We start from the raw sequence: 16,430 nt of genomic DNA on the forward strand, positions 1-16,430 counted from the left end.
TTTTTGGTCTCGGTCTCGGTCTTGAGCTGAACTAGTCTTGACTTGTTCTGTCTTGGTCTTGATGCTCTCTGGTCTTGGTCTCGGTTTAGGCGGTCTTGACTACAAGTCTACTAACCATGTTAACCATTCTAAGAAGTCCCCTAACCCATGTTTTCGCCTCTTGTGTGTGAAAACAACAATTAACAAAATATGAATCAGAGCAGAATTTAAAACATTTTTGATGAAGAATTTTTAAACTTTGTATGATTAACATTAATGAATAGTACTGCAAGTGCTTTGAAAAAAGAAATACATAAAAACATGTTAGAAATCAAGCATGCACTTATATTGTTAGCATCAGTGAATGTTTGTTTTTCAGGACAACTCTTCATGGTGCTTTTACAAAATAATATTTCTTCCTTTTGGTTTCTGTATTTCTCAAAAACAAAAGACATTCGTTTTTTTTTTCTGATCTCTCCTGACCTTTTCTGTTTCCTGCCACCTACTGTACAGGATGACCTTCATGCCTGCCAGTAATAAGGCTGTTTGACAACACATCTAACAATAACAACATCTTGATTTGTCTGTCTATCAGTTGGGAAATTCAGCAGGCAGGCTTCAGGTCAACTAGTTTGTGGGCGATTGTTTATGACATAATTGCTGACCGGGTGTTAAGATCCATCTACACTGTAAAAGGGGAAGTTATTCATGAAATTCTGGTTGCAGTAATACAGCATGTGAAAATTGAACATACACGATACAACAGCCAAACCAAACCAAAATCCTGCAAATTAGGTTTTATATAGCACCATAAAAGAGTTACACTGCTGTGGAATGCTTTTACACTGGTAAGTAGAGCCATGTTTCCTTTTTTTATGACAGATCACTGGTCTGGTCTGTCTGTCTGTCTGTCTGTGAATGAGTGCTGCAGCCTATTTCTCTTGTGGTTGAAGGGCGGGTGTCATGACACTTTATACAGCAGCATGAAAACACCATGCCAGGAAGTGAACAGGGCTGAAGCAGAGCTCAAGCAGGACTCAAACCCCCGATGACACAGACACAGACAGAGGAGCTACACAGCTGATGCAGTTCTCCATGGGTAAGTTTCATTCAGCTTTAACTAGCCTACAGTTTGTTTAACATATAGGCTACACTTTATGGACCGTTTTGCTTCTTAAATAAATTGTGCTGGGTTTGTTCAACCAGAAAGACAGTACGTAGCGCATAGCGCTGCTCTCTAAATCATTCAGATAACCTCGTCTGGTTTGTAAGCTGTAGCAGTTATGTTACTCTTTGTTGGTTGTCAATTTTATCTATATACAAAACGTAGTAAAGGTTATCTCAAGGGACTTTTCATTGAAAGCAGGTCTAGACCGTACACTTTATGATCTTATTTGCAGAAACGCAACATTCCCCACATGAGCAAGAACTTGACAACAGTGGGGAGGGAAAACTCCCTTTTTGTAGTCATATTTGCACCAGTGAGTGCTGACCGGGGTCACAGGAGTAGAAGGTACTTAGAGGCAAAAAAAAAAAGCACAAAACAGCAGCACAGAGAGAGATGAGGAAGCACAAAACTACACAAGAGAGAACAAGCTAAGTAAAAAAAAAAAAAAAAAAAAAATACTGTATATATGAATGGGACATGAATGTGCACAGATGGAGGTGGAGAGGAGGAGAAAGGAGGCTGATGCATATGGGGAAGTCCCTGTTTGAGCATAAGTAGGTTAAAGCTTACAGTAAATATCAGCTTTATCAAAAAGGAAAGTTAAAACCCTCTCTTAAACATGCAGATGGTGCCAAAGTAGAGGAGCCACTAGCTGAGGTCTCTGTCTTTTACTGTGGAGGCTTTAGGAACCACAAGTAAGCCTGCACTGTGGGAACACTATGTTCTAGCTGGGTAATAGGGTACTATAAGATTTTTTAAGATGTGACCGTTTCTGATGCTTTGTGGGTGAGGAGGAATTAGAATTCTATTCTGGATTTTACATAGAGACAAAGAAGATGCAAATATGAAAGAAATAGTATCTCCTTTCCTAGCTCCTGTCATTAGGCCAGTGCTTTTAGAGACTTGCTGTGACAGTCGACACACGACAATTAGAAATTGTAGTGATACAGCCTAGAAGTAACAAATGCATGGGCTAGTTTTTCTGTAATTTTAAGACAGTTACATGTTTTACAAAAAAAATCATTTCTTAACTACATTCAACTTAATAGACACGTCCTGTTTAAAGTTGGCTCAAAGATTCCTTAAGATAGTGGATAATGTGTTTCTGAGGAGTTTAGGTTGAGTTAAATAGAGTTTCTTAGCAGAAAATTGCTAGTATCCTACAGTAGATGTTTATATCCTTGAAGTTATAGTTAGTTATTTGATGTATGAGTTGAGTGAGGTCCTTACATATAGTTAATATATTACATGTGTGGCAGGACAAAGGAGGGCCCGGGCGGGTTTCTCCCATGTAAGAGTCATGTGCGCTTGCCATTCAACCAAAGGGATATCACTGTGGCCAAGTAGCCAGGGCACATGATCAATTGGAGGCATAGTGACAGGACCGTCAACTGTCACACATGCAGTGGATTAGAATATTCACCCAGTGCAATCATCAGGAGCACCAACACAAAGGCTGCTGTGTAGGGGCCAACTGCAAAAAGACTTCTGACCCAAATAAAAAAAAAATCTATCCAAAGAGTAAAGCTAATGTTGATTTTGTCATACTCTTTATTCTAAATATTTTCACCACTATCTTACTATCAAAATAAAACATTATTGCAGCATCCCTAGTTTGGAACTACATTTTTCTTTAACCTTTGAGCTGCCGTTTTTCTACACACAAGAGCATGTGTGTTTATCTCTGCCTGACTTGAATAGCTGATCTCTGTATTAATACAGCACTCGGGTGCCTCCAATTTCGTTTGATCAACTTCGAGATGATTCTACACGTTGAATAGTCAGTTGATTGGACATGATGTCTATACGGTCTCACAGAGAGTAGCCTTGAAGACAACCTGAAGGTCACTCTGGCTCAGCTTCAAAGATGGTCCAGAATCACTCTCCGTGTCATTAGAGAGTAGTGTGACTCATGTATAGATGTTGCAAAACATCCTTACGAATGTGAAAACAGATTCTGGTGCACCCTTGATCTAATATTAATGTTAAAAGCAAGCTGTCTTTTTTATTAAAGAATATATGGATTTAATTTAAAAACAAATAAAAATGCAAATAGTGTCCTCTAAAAACACTTCAACTGTGTTATAATTACACCACATGATGTCAAATTGATATGTATTCTAAATATGTTTGTGTTTAGTCTATTTGCACGTTTCCTTAAATTGCAATGTGGTGAGCTCTTGGGGTCACACCAGAGCTGAAGTAAAAGAACACAAGAGGCAATGTCAAAGACAGCAAGTCCTGCTGCTCAGTGATTCTCACCTCCAGTTGTCTGTAGTCATTCTGTTGTTCAGAGTTAACAATACAGATATTGACTATAACTAGACAGAGCATTTCCTAACGGAAAATGCGTGTGTATGCTGAAAGCCATTGCTGAAGCCATGCTAAATTAGCAGTAGAAATTGACAAAGACAGGAATGGCAAGCAACACACACAGCTGAGGCAGGAATCAAACCCTGCACCTCATGATTGCCAACCCAGCGAGCTAACCTCTCAACCAGAGAACCTGAAACATACTGAGTTTTAGACCATCACAAATCAAACACTGTCTGATGATAGCTGAATAGTTGAAAGTGTTGTGAATAAAGTCTGGTGCTTAACCGAGTGATTGTAGGAAAGATGCCCTATCAAGATTGTCCAGGAAGGATTCGAACCAGTGACCTTGAGGTTGGCAAGCTGTCACCTTACCACTGGACTATAGCACCAGCCAATCAGACGTCTTCACCGTTATGAATCTGAGATCATTCAATGATAGCTGAATGTTTGGCAAAGTAGTAAAAAAAAAAAGTATAATGCCATTTACAGCGAGTTACTCCATCTGCTCTGGTCTGAAAGAAAAATGAACTCAAGATTTTGGAAACAGTTTGTAGCCACACTTGTTCTGTGTCTCAAAATGTTGTCAACAAAGCACAGAGACTTAGAGAATAATTTTAAATATTATCTCTGTGGCCCTGTGGCAGAGTAAAGGTTCACTGCTCATGGGTTTTAATTCCTGCCTCGGTCATGCCTAAGCATGTTGATCATTACTTGCACTATTTGCATTTGCTAATTCAGCTGCTTTCAGCATTCACACGTATTTCCTTCAGGAAATACAATTTCTAGTTTTCATTTTTCATTTTTGTTGTAGAACATACCCACTGACAAAACATGTTGCTGTCAGGGAAATACAACGGTTGTGTGTGTTGGAGTGTTGTATTGTCTTGTCAGTGGATTGAGAGACTCAATCAGCAGCATTGAATGTAACTGAACGGTGTGTGACACCAGCAGGACAATAGAGAGTTATGCTTCCTTTTCTGCCATACTACTGAAGTCACGACCAATTGTCAGTAATTCCAGATTCTGGTTTTATTTGAATTTAGCTGAATGAATTGGATACAGCATGAGCAGCATGGTTGGGAGTTGGCTTTGATTCTCGTTTTGTGTTGCTTTATGACAAACGAAAGGCATGTGGTTTCAGATTTGGAGGATGACTCAGTGTAGCAGGAATGAGTGGACCTCAGTAATATGGATTTCATATGTCCCACTACGCATTTCACTTTCTATGCCTTGTCTGTTACAGTGCAGCAAACTTGCAATCTATGTAGTTGGCTTATAAATACAAGGTTGGTTCAGGAATGTTCATCCCCAGCAGTCATATTCAGTGTAACATGACTTTTCCCTGAAAAACGTTTAGCTCCCAGCACACCATGGAATAGTTCTCTAGAACAGTGACACTCGGTCGAAATGTTGGTCATGTCTGTTCAACTATATTAAATTAAAAGTATTTGACATGGATGGCTACGAGTGTGCAGCATCACTTCACTGTGTAAGTTTGTCGTTCCTGTTGTCAGCAACTCATCAAGGCTGGTGTGCGCTCTCTCCCAGTACCTACCGTACTCTTATGTTCATGACATGTCAACTAAGAGCATGCTGGGAAATCCCCCTCTCTGGAGGAGCAAGTTAGCTAATGCAATTTTGGAATAGAGTATTTACAGTGTTAGCTGATAAATATAATTATGAAATGTTAATAACTAAATATAATATAATATATAATAATAAAAAGAACATTTCCTCCATCTGAAATGCAGAACATAAGTGTAAAATACCATAGTAACAGAGCTGGAAATACTATTATTATTTGTTTTATTTATTTTTTGGCCTTTTTTGCCTTTTATTTAGCACATAGTGAGATAGACAGGAAAGGGGGAGGCAGAGAGAGGGGGAATGACATGCAGGAAAGGTCTGCCCGACGCGGGATTCGAACCGGGGATGCCTGCGTTGAGGACTGTAGCCTCTACATGGGGCGCCTTAACCACTGCGCCACGCACCACCCAGTCAGAGCTGGAAATACTAAAGTAAAACATGTACTTTACATCACTTTCACTTCACATAAGTGAACTTCACATTTACTATCTATTTATTCTTCTGTGACGCACAAGAATGACAGGCACCACAGTTTCCTCTGCAGCCTTCCTTGGTGTGCAGGCTCAGTGACAGTGGTAAAGGCGCAGTTGTTACATTAACATCAAGAACAGTTTTGTCATGTTCAAATGTCCCATAGTGACAGTGATAGCCATGATGTGATTAAGAACATTTATTGAACATAATGGTGGAAAGGAAAAGCCCTTACATACAGTAGAATTGTGCATTAGGGCTACTAAGCTAACGATGCTAAATGGGACTTTCCATCCATTTCAGTTCATCTGTAGTATTAGTATTAGTATTAGTATTATGTGTTATTTTGTGTCTTTAAGTGGGACAAATATTCTCAAGTAATGTCTCAAGTCATCATCAGAAGACGGAGTTTGAAAAAGAAGAGCGTGGGGGTGTTAGACAGAAGTTTCCCATCATTTGTGTTTGTTTGAGACACAAGGCTTTAAGCTGGTAATAGCATAATGCAAGAATTTCCAACCAAATGTTGGTAGCTGGGTTGTATTGTGGATACTGCAAGCATCAGAACTTCAAAACACAATTATACATCTAAATGTTGTGTATAGATAAGTTAGTGTTGTTTTTTCTTTTAGTGCAATAACTACACAGTAGGGTTTTTTGACAGAGACAAAATGTGAAAAGAGTTCATAAGGGGGTTACAGGTGCATGGTGCTCAACAGCTGCACAGCCGAGTGACTGCAGGACTAATGTGGAGACAGATAAGATGTACAGCATTTTTATATGCATTTGTGTCCACCAGGTGGAGCCAGCCATGAGCCACCATGACACCCGGCATTTAAAAAAAAATATAAATAAAAATAATGTTTGTAAGTCAGAAGTAACTTCCTGTTTTCAGTGGGTGGCACTGTAAGCAGAGTTCATTTGCTTGTGCCGATGGATTCAAATCAGACCACATGATGAAATTGTAATAGCAATGAAATCATCGTCAGTCAAGAGTAATGTTTTTAGTGTGTTTTGTAGTAGACTTCATGTTTATATGCAGATGTGACAAGAGGTCAGTCACAATGATGGTAGATGGCAGTGGGTCAAACAGAAGGTAGAAATGCAGCAGAAATCTCACCCAATTAAAATTAATAAATGAATAAATGAGATTTAAGACAGTGGCCCACATGGATATATTTAGTTTACATAGAAAAAAAACAGCACATCAATAGATCAAACAACCAATGAAGATATTGATCTGTTCAGTCAGTCAAAATGGCTGACTTCCTGTTTAAGACTATGGATACCAGAGACTTTTTTGACACTTGTATGTAAAAAGTCAGGGGTACTTGACCCCCTTTTAAATTTTCTAGGTGCTATTATTGAGGCATTTGCTATGCATGAGACCCCTAAAATATGTAATACACACGTGTACACTGAGTAAACAATAGGGTCCTTTAATCTTTAGGCCCTTTGGCCCTAAATAGAAAATAATATAGATAACAGGACACATGAGGTGACTGTTTTACAAACTTGAACGTAACATGAAAGTTAACATCCTCACATACAACAGACTACCTTTCAAGCCACATTTGTAGACATGAGCTTATGTGTATGTGTGGTTGTGTACGTGAGTGTGTGTGTGTGTGTGTGTGTGTGTGTGTGTGTGTGTGTGTGTGTACGCTTGACCTCTGTATTGTTCCAGCCTTACGTGACGGAAAGTCCCACAGCCTCTCTCTCAGGTCCCGTCTCTCCTAGTGTGTGTAGTGGTGTGGGTTGCAAACCAGCAGCCAATCACATACTAGCTGTGAGGAAGCAGGAAGGAACATACCGCAGCTGTGCGAAGGAGAAGCTAGAGGAGGGAGGCCCCTCCCGGAAACGACAGCCAGTCAGAGTATCAGGGGTGCACAACGCCACCAGACTTTCTGATCGACAACACTGATTATTCTAGCTGCCTCTTTAAATTCTATTCCTATCCTTCAGTCGTCTGCTTTTCATTTGTTCTTCCATCTTTTCTTTCATTTATTTGTATCTTGATTCATTTCTTTAATATTGACCTACTCTTCTAGTCTCTAAATCTGTGACTCAACCTATTCTGCCTCTGGTCCATCCAACCATACATCCTTCCAGAACTATTCCACGCAGTTTAAAAGTATGCTGGTATATAGTGTTGTGTTGCTGCCTTCATGTCCACCGACATGTCTGCTCCATCCGTGAGGAAGAAGTCATTTGCACGGAACTCTAAGCCAAGCGTCAAGATGTGTTTTCGGGAACAAATGTAAGTTATATGTCAGTTTTCATTCTGCTGTGCCTAGCATACCCTATTATTTACTTTGTCTTTTAGTTTTTGTCTGAGTTTAGTTTTTTGTTGTATTGTCGGACGAGCTGCCTGGAGGTGTTACTAACTTGTGTTGGTCTGATGACTACTTCTAGCAAAGGAATATTTGGTCTCAGATATCTGGCATTTAGTAGTTGTTGGTCTTTACTCGGTATACTTTGTTAAAAAAAAAAAAAAACTCTCAGCTGGAGATTCATGTCATTGATTATTGTTTGATTTGGCAAAGTTTCTTCCCCATTACACGTGGTGAGTGAGACAATGGGGGTTTTAACATCATCTTAATATTTGCCTTTTTCATGATGCACATATTTGATTTTTTGTTGTTGTTGATGCTACAGTATGCCCTCAACTACTGATTTGGCGGTGGCCACATATATCTGTATCATAGCACCTTTCAATTCATAGTAATGAGAGCAAGTTTAGCCTGCCAGGAAGTCGGAACATCAGACTTACCCGTGTGTATTTTACCTTAACACATAGCAACTTCACACATTTCTCTTGTGAAACTTTGCTCAAAATGGAATTATGTATTGTCCGTTTCAAGCTGAGCAACACCTACACTGCAGGGGCAGTAACACATACCTAACCATCACCACCTACTTGCATCTCTTTGCTGTGATAGAGTGACATGCTCAAAAGTTGCAGTGCAAGTCCAGAGATTTGGAACCAGTGCCTTAGAGAGCTCTTTACCATCATCGTCAATACACCTCCACCTTCAGAGTTTCCAGACGCCAAGGAGCATTACTAAGACACCCATCTGTATTATTCATTTATAGCACATTGTTGTTGGTCAAGGTGAAGCTGGTTTAAATGTATATGTTTAGACCATGGTAAACGTGTTGTGAACTGATTAAAGGAGAAGCTTACCCTTACTCCTTACTCCTTTGCACATCAATTTTACACAAATTTTTGCTTTTTTAATTTGGATTTTCCATGCCATTACTGCAGGGATGGATCTTCTTGACTGTGTATGGTTATACGAAACAAGAGATGGAGATGATTGATATTGTTCACCTTTAATATGCATGGAAATGCATTTCTATAGCTGTCAGATATGAGACGCAAAAAGTACTCCCAGTTCTACAGTTTAAGCCATCAAAGGTCACTTGTGCCTAGCCTCAGATGCACATACCAGCAGCAGACACAATTGTCCATTGTTTTTGTGGTTTCAACAAAAACACTAAGGTTGCTGAAGGGTCATCAATTGAGGAAACAATATGTTTTATTGACCTCAAAGTTCACTCACAATGAACTTAACTATAAAATATTTCATTATATCTACAGTACCTGAGTAGATGTACTTTGTTGATTTCCACCACTGTAGCTGTGTAACTACCATGTATATACTGTACTATAATATCTATATCTACCTTAAAGAAAAATTCACAAGACCATTAAATGTGTTTTTAATTAAAATGTGTGTAAAGTACAGTATATCAAGGGGACAAATCACAGTGTAATGAAGAAATAAGACTTAGTTTGGTCAAATTTGAATCAATAGATCTGTAGATTTGACTTTCAGCCTCACACATGCACCAAAAACAAATCACATCAATGTGTTGGGATTCTTTCCTCAAGGACAAACAGATTTTGTTTTTATCCAGTGGAGATGAGACGGCCTCTGGTCACGTCAACTGTCAATTGTTGCTGCAGCAACTTCAACTTCAGTGGGTTTGGTGTCACATATAGAGAATAGAAATAGCTACCTTTACAGGAAATGTGTTCAAATTTTCACCCCCGTCAAAGAGAGAGGAGTGGAGGGTGTGCGTGTGGTCATAGCTAAATCTCAGTGCCCATATTTGGACACAGGAAATGATTATGCACAGGGGAAGTGGCAGGTAGAGAAAGAGGACATGGTTTTACTATTTCAGCTTTCTATGAGCCCTCGGCTGCAGGTGTGTGTGTGTGTGTGTGTGTGTGTGTGTGTGTGAGTAAAAACCGTTTCTGTTCTGTTTTTATATTTTAGCGTCCTGAGAGGTCTGTCACATGGCTGGCAAAGGGACGAGTCTATTGCTGAATTATTTTCAATCTATTTTTCAATCAGTTAGTTGCTTAGCTCTCAAGTGGTTCGCCTGACTGACTTAAAACTTGCCAGGTGTCTTGTAAATGGCCTGACTGGGTGCAGTGCAGAATTTGGTGTTTTTTGGATAAGAAATACAAGAGATTTTATTAAAGAAACACACTTTGACTTTGGCCACGGTAGCCAATCCATCTCTAACACTGCAGCTCTGATCATCATCACTGCACATGTAGCCTAAGGTGTTTGGATGTAGCCTATTCAGAAGATCTTGCAGCGACACCATCAACAATTGTCATTTACTTGAAATCAAACATGAACGTGCATATTCTACTAATTTTGTGGATGTTCAGTGAATCCATCGTTGTCACTGTGGTCACTGTTTCTAAAAGCTATTTCTGGATTTATATTGTTGTTGTTGTTGTGATCTCATCTGTTGCAGGGCAGGCAAGGCAATTTTATTTGTATAGCCCGTTTATACAAACAGTTTGTTTCAAAGGGCTTCACATTGGCATCATAACAACATCCTCTGTCCTTAGACCCTCACATCCACTGAGGAAAAACTCAATAGAAAACCCTTTTAACAGGGAAAAATCTGAGAAACCTCAGGGTGAGCAACAGAGGAGGGACCCCTCACCCAGGACGGACAGACATGCAATAGATGTTGTTACAGACAAGAAAACAGTTTACAACAGAGAACGTGGGAAAGGAAAGCAGGGAGAGCAGGCCAGCTTAATGGGAGGACTCAAGGGCGTCAGTTTACTTTGACAAGTGGTGGGGACAATAGGTGTGGCACGACAAGCTGGTGATCAGCTGTGGTCATTGAATTGTTAGACTACACTACATAGGTCATTTTAATTTGCGCGGCTGTGTTTTTTCCTTTTTATATATTTTTTATAACATTTATATGCGCATCGAGAGTGAGGAGTGAGCAAGCGTGAGAGAAACAGCAGGTGCAGCAGATGATTGACCGGCAAAAACTGAAATGAGACGGTTAAAGAGAGGAAAAACACAGAATATACGCTGTATGTCCGAGAGACTTTGTCCCGAGGAAGGATCAGAGGGTGGCCCAGGTTCAGTGATGAGGAAACTGTGTACGTTTACACACTGTAAATCCCTACACGCTGTGCAGGCACAACAAGGAAAAAAGGCGGGGGGGAAACCGCCATTCCGACATCCCACCAGTCCGACATAGGCCTAGACTAGTCCCTGTCTGGGCTCTGCTGCATAATTACGCACTACCATGTTGGTATTTCTCTAACAGCATGTCTTAAAGAAGGGAGTCGCCTGTTGAGTAATGTACATTTCCTTATATTGAAAGCCATGTCTAAATGGTGGGATGTCGGAATGACTGCATGTGAGCCGTCCAGATGCTGTGTATGTGTGTGTGTGTGTGTGTGTATGTGTCTGCCCTGACCAGGAAGTCCCTGATGTTTCTGGTTCTGTAATGACAAAACAGAGGTGGCTGAGCAAAGAGTTTTTCACATACATGATCAGAGGTCAGGGCCGTTGCATAGGGGAGAAGGGTGATGACAATTCTAGGGGCCCATAGTCCAGCAGAGCCCCCAACAACCCCAGTATCCTAATATTTTTTGACTAAATTATTTTGCGTATAACCCTGACTAAAACTCAAACAAATGCTGCATCAGCATCAAAACAAAGCCACAAAACATGTAATATTCATGAAATACAGTTTATTTGCCAAGCAATAACCCCCTACTCTTATAAAAATTATTTAGTCCATGCTAGAGCAATAGTAGCTCCCTGCAAACTAATAACTAGAAAAGGCATTTCCAAGAATGGAAATGGTGTGACTGCTGACAGCAGCTGAATGCTGTTGCAGAATTAGCAAATAGTGCAAGCAGTGATCACCATACAAATGTTTGACCAAGGTCGGAATCGAACCCACAACCTCATGGTCAGCAGACTTCCACTCTGCCTCTAGGCCACAGTGCACACACAGACTGTTGTCTGTTGATGAGCTGCACTCTGTCTCACTCTGACATCAAGAAAGCTTGAGAGTCAAGCTTGAATGACTTACAAATAAAATTTCTGTGAATTTCAGGCTGAGAGCAGCAGTTTCAACATGAAGCAAGTTATCAGAAGTCAACAGAGGACGACTGGGAAAATAATTCACTATAATTGTTATTGAGGCAAGATTTGAACCAGTAACCTTCAGGTCTCCAGCTCAGCAAGCTAACCACTAGGCTACAGGCAGAGACAGTATGTGAGTGGCAAAGAAAACCTTTAATAAGAGGATCACTGGCTCCTGCTTAAAAAAAAAAGGTAAGGAAAGTGCAGAAATTAGCCACACCAAGTAGAATGAAAATTTCTGTGAATTTCAGGCTGAGAGCAGCAGTTTCAACATGAAGCAAGTTATCAGAAGTCAACAGAGGACGACTGGGAAAATAATTCACTATAATTGTTGATGAGGCAAGATTTGGGCTTGTAATCGAACCCACAACCTCATGATCACTAATCCTTTACTCTGCCACTTCGCCACAGAGAGCACAGACATAAGCATGTTGCCATTGTAATGTGATGATGTGCAGAGAGCTCCCTGGCTGCATTTAAAAAATATTTAAAATTATTATCTAAGTCTCTTTGCATTTTTGACCAGAATTTTAGCCAGAAGACAAGTGTGGCTACAAAACTGGAGAAAATAATTTGTCTAGAGTTTAATTTGTGGCCGTCACACTAATAATTAGTGTGACTGCAGTCACACTATTGTTCTTCTGTTTGGCCATTTTCTTCCGCCTTTTTACGGTCTTCTTCTAGTCCTTCATACTTTGTGCTATTTCAACAATTCATATATCAAAACGTGCAGCTTCTTTTGAACTTTATCGGCATTACTTTTCTCTTTTTAACTATTTATACTTTTTCAAATATTTAAAGCAGAAGTAAGTGATATATTTGTGTTAATATAAGTCTTAAATAGTTATATCTTCCGACAGCAATCACTTACATAGAGTGTTTGGACCGGAACACGGGTCTGTCAGTCACTCTGCTCTGCTCTGAGCCGAGGAGAAAACATTTATCGTATCCTACAGTTTTTATCCAATGAGAAGAGAGAACGGCATGCAGGGCTGTGTGTGTAGCCAAGGAACGCCGTGAATGTGGCGACGTAGGGACGAGGACTGTTATGGTGCGTTCAAGGAAACTCGTATTTTTCCGACCGTGAAGTGGTACCAGTTCGATCTGGTACGAGTTCACCGGTCGGAGGTTACGAGTGGCCGTTATAGTGACTTTCACCGGTAAAACAGGTCGGAAAAACACGAGTGGGTTGCCTGGAACGCTACAAAGTCGTAAGTTGTGACTTGAAGCTGTAATTTACGATTTCAAAAGCCTGCCTGGAACGCAGCATTAGCGAAAACGACCGGACCACTTACTTCTGCTTTAACTTTTTCTGATTTTTTTCAGCTTTATAATGTGTGTGTATTGCGTCTAACGAGCAGAGCCAGAGTGGTGTCAGAGTGGAGAGAGGCAAAAAAACATTCTAGAGTTTTTCTGGCTAAACTGTCAGCACGGCCACAAATTAAACTCTAGACAAATTATTTTCTCCAGTTTTGTAGCCACACTTGTCTTCTGGCTAAAATTCTGGTCAAAAATGCAAAGAGACTTAGATAATAATTTAAAATATTTTTTAAATGCAGCCAGGGAGCTCTCTGCTCTCATTCAGCTCAATGCATTTTTTTCACATCAGCAGGAGAAGGAGCTCAACTTTGTAACTTGCTGTTAAGTGCTTTTTAATTAATTTTAATTCACCAAAAAATAGTCACAGGTCACAAAAAAGTCCTCTTCTTGCTTGGTGTGGCTAATTTATATTAATTTCTTTTTGTTTTAAGCATCATTGAAAAATCTCACATTCATCAAAGTCTCAACCTCTTTTCTTCACAACTCCACTGTAGTGTAGGGGTTAGGGTAACTGCTTGCCAACCCTAAGGTCACTGGTTCGAATCCAAGGGAAGAATTCTTGTTATGTTATGTTGAATTCTGCTCTCCTCCCCCACCTTCAATTGGTTACAGGTGTTTGTTATCTCCTTGATTACTCGTACCAGTTTGCAGCACATCATCACATTACAATGAATGACAACAGTCTTGAAAGCAGTGTGCTCTCTGTAGCCGAGTGGCAGAGTAAAGGCTTAGTGATCATATGGTCACGGGTTCGATTCCTGCCTCAGTCATTTCACATCATTGCTTGACTGTTGATTCCAATTATTCAGCTGTCATTGGACAGTCTTTGATTCCTCATAGTATAAAGCTCATTGTAACTCAGGTTCTCTGTGGCCATATGGTTAGTGTGTTAGGTGTTGTGCTATTTCAACAATTCATATATCAAAACGTGCAGCTTTTTTTGAACTTTATCGGCGTTACTTTTCTCTTTTTAACTATTTATACTTTTTAAAATATTAAACTTTTTCTGGAAATTAAACTCTAGACAAATTATTTTCTCCAGTTTTGTAGCCACACTTGTCTTCTGGCTAAAATTCTGGTCAAAAATGCAAAGAGACTTAGATAATAATTTTAAATATTTTTTAAATGCAGCCAGGACACATCATCACATTACAATGGCAACATGCTTATGTCTGTGCTCTCTGTGGTGAAGTGGCAGAGTAAAGGTTTAGTGATCATGAGGTTGTGGGTGCGATTACTGGTTCAAATCTTGCCTCATCAACAATTATAGTGAATTATTTTCCCAGTCGTCCTCTGTTGACTTCTGATAACTTGCTTCATGTTGAAACTGCTGCTCTCAGCCTGAAATTCACAGAAATTTTCATTCTAAGGCTTACTTGGTGTGGCTAATTTCTGCACTTTCCTTACCTTTTTTTTAAGCAGGAGCCAGTGATCCTCTTATTAAAGGTTTTCTTTGCCACTCACATACTGTCTCTGCCTGTAGCCTAGTGGTTAGCTTGCTGAGCTGGAGACCTGAGGGTTACTGGTTCAAATCTTGCCTCAATAACAATTATAGTGAATTATTTTCCCAGTCGTCCTCTGTTGACTTCTGATAACTTGCTTCATGTTGAAACTGCTGCTCTCAGCCTGAAATTCACAGAAATTGTCATTCTAAGTCTTACTTGGTGTGGCTAATTTCTGCACTTTCCTTACCTTTTTTTAAGTAGGAGCCAGTGATCCTCTTATTAAAGGTTTTCTTTGCCACTCACAAACTGTCTCTGCCTGTAGCCTAGTGGTTAGCTTGCTGAGCTGGAGACCTGAAGGTTACTGGTTCAAATCTTGCCTCAATAACAATTATTCACAGAAATTTTCATTCTAAGTCATTCAAGCTTGACTCTCAAGCTTTCTTGATGTCAGAGTGAGACAGAGTGCAGCTCATCAACAGACAACAGTCTCTGCAACTGTGTGAGCACTGTGGCCTAGAGGCAGAGTGGAAGTCTATTGACCATGAGGTTGTGGGTTCGAGTCCGACCTTGGTCAAACATTTGTATGGTGATCACTGCTTGCACTATTTGCTAATTCTGCAACAGCGTTCAGCTGCTGTCAGCAGTCACACCATTTCCATTCTTGGAAATGCCTTTTCTAGTTGGGTATATTGCATCAGGCACTGTCAAGAACAAAGAGGAACAGAAAAATGCATGATAATAAATCATAATACATAGTCTAAGAAAAAAGTGGCGAGGAAAAGTCAGGGGGCAGGGGCCCACTTCAATGTTCTTTCAGGGCGCCCAGAATTCCTAGCAACAGCCCTGTCAGAGGTTAACACATGCCTCTCTAGTAGACATTCCCATTTTTGATCAGTGTGCAAGCTTTTTCCCGTTGTCTTAAATGTTTGTTGGTTTACGCACCTGGAAAGAGAGTTTCTTATTTGGACAGTGAGCAAGAGCGCCAACATCTTTTCTTCTTTGAGTCATATTGAAATTCCCCACATGACTACAGACATGCCCTATAACGTCAAGCTTTTGATAACTTGTAATGATAAATGTCTTAAGATGAGGTTGACCAAATATGAAGTCAATTGAATAAAATCGGCAGGGGAAGTTAGTTAAAGTATGAAGTCTCCAAATTACCAAAACGGCACCGAAATTAAACATTCAAATCAAAATGGCCCACTGTCTGTTTCAGAAAAGGTAAAAGTAGGTGCACTACAGAAGTATAATGAATGAACCTATTAGCTAATGCAACAAGATTATATGAAGATATGTTAGTGATTGGGACAGACCAATGGGAACAGTCAAAGGTCACATATACTGTATCAGATAGATATCAGCCTTAGATATCAGAGAAATTATAAAGTTAAAGAGGGATCTGATGTATTTGACATTTTATCTTATCTTCTCGATCCAGAACCCTCCCCCAGGTGGAACAGTGAACTTTTCATTACTACAAAACTATATTTGAAAAATATTTTAAAAAAATGGTAACTCTTTACTTGAATAGGTATTCATAAGATTGACATAACACTGTCATAACCATGACATAACAGCTGTCATAAACATCAATGAATACTTATGACAGCTGCCGTTAAGTGTCATTCGGTAAGTTATGTCACTTTTATTGCAAAATTGACATTGTTTGAGATGTTTTTGTTCAGACAACTTGACATAAAGACAATTTAAACT

General features: G+C 39.8%; 1 protein-coding gene across 1 annotated transcript in view; it reads left to right on the forward strand.

Moving 5' to 3' along the window:
• The first annotated feature begins 921 nt into the window (after nucleotides 1-921).
• Nucleotides 922-16,430, forward strand: part of sh3bp2 (SH3-domain binding protein 2) — a 31,060-nt gene continuing 15,551 nt past the window's right edge. The window contains exon 1 of the mRNA XM_085794209.1: nucleotides 922-1,078. The gene's annotated coding sequence lies outside the window, so the exon portion shown is untranslated. The remainder of the gene's footprint in view (nucleotides 1,079-16,430) is intronic.

This window comes from Trachurus japonicus, chromosome 12, assembly GCF_045865225.1.
Source record: "Trachurus japonicus isolate A0001 chromosome 12, Traja_1.0".
Lineage (NCBI taxonomy): Eukaryota > Metazoa > Chordata > Actinopteri > Carangiformes > Carangidae > Trachurus > Trachurus japonicus.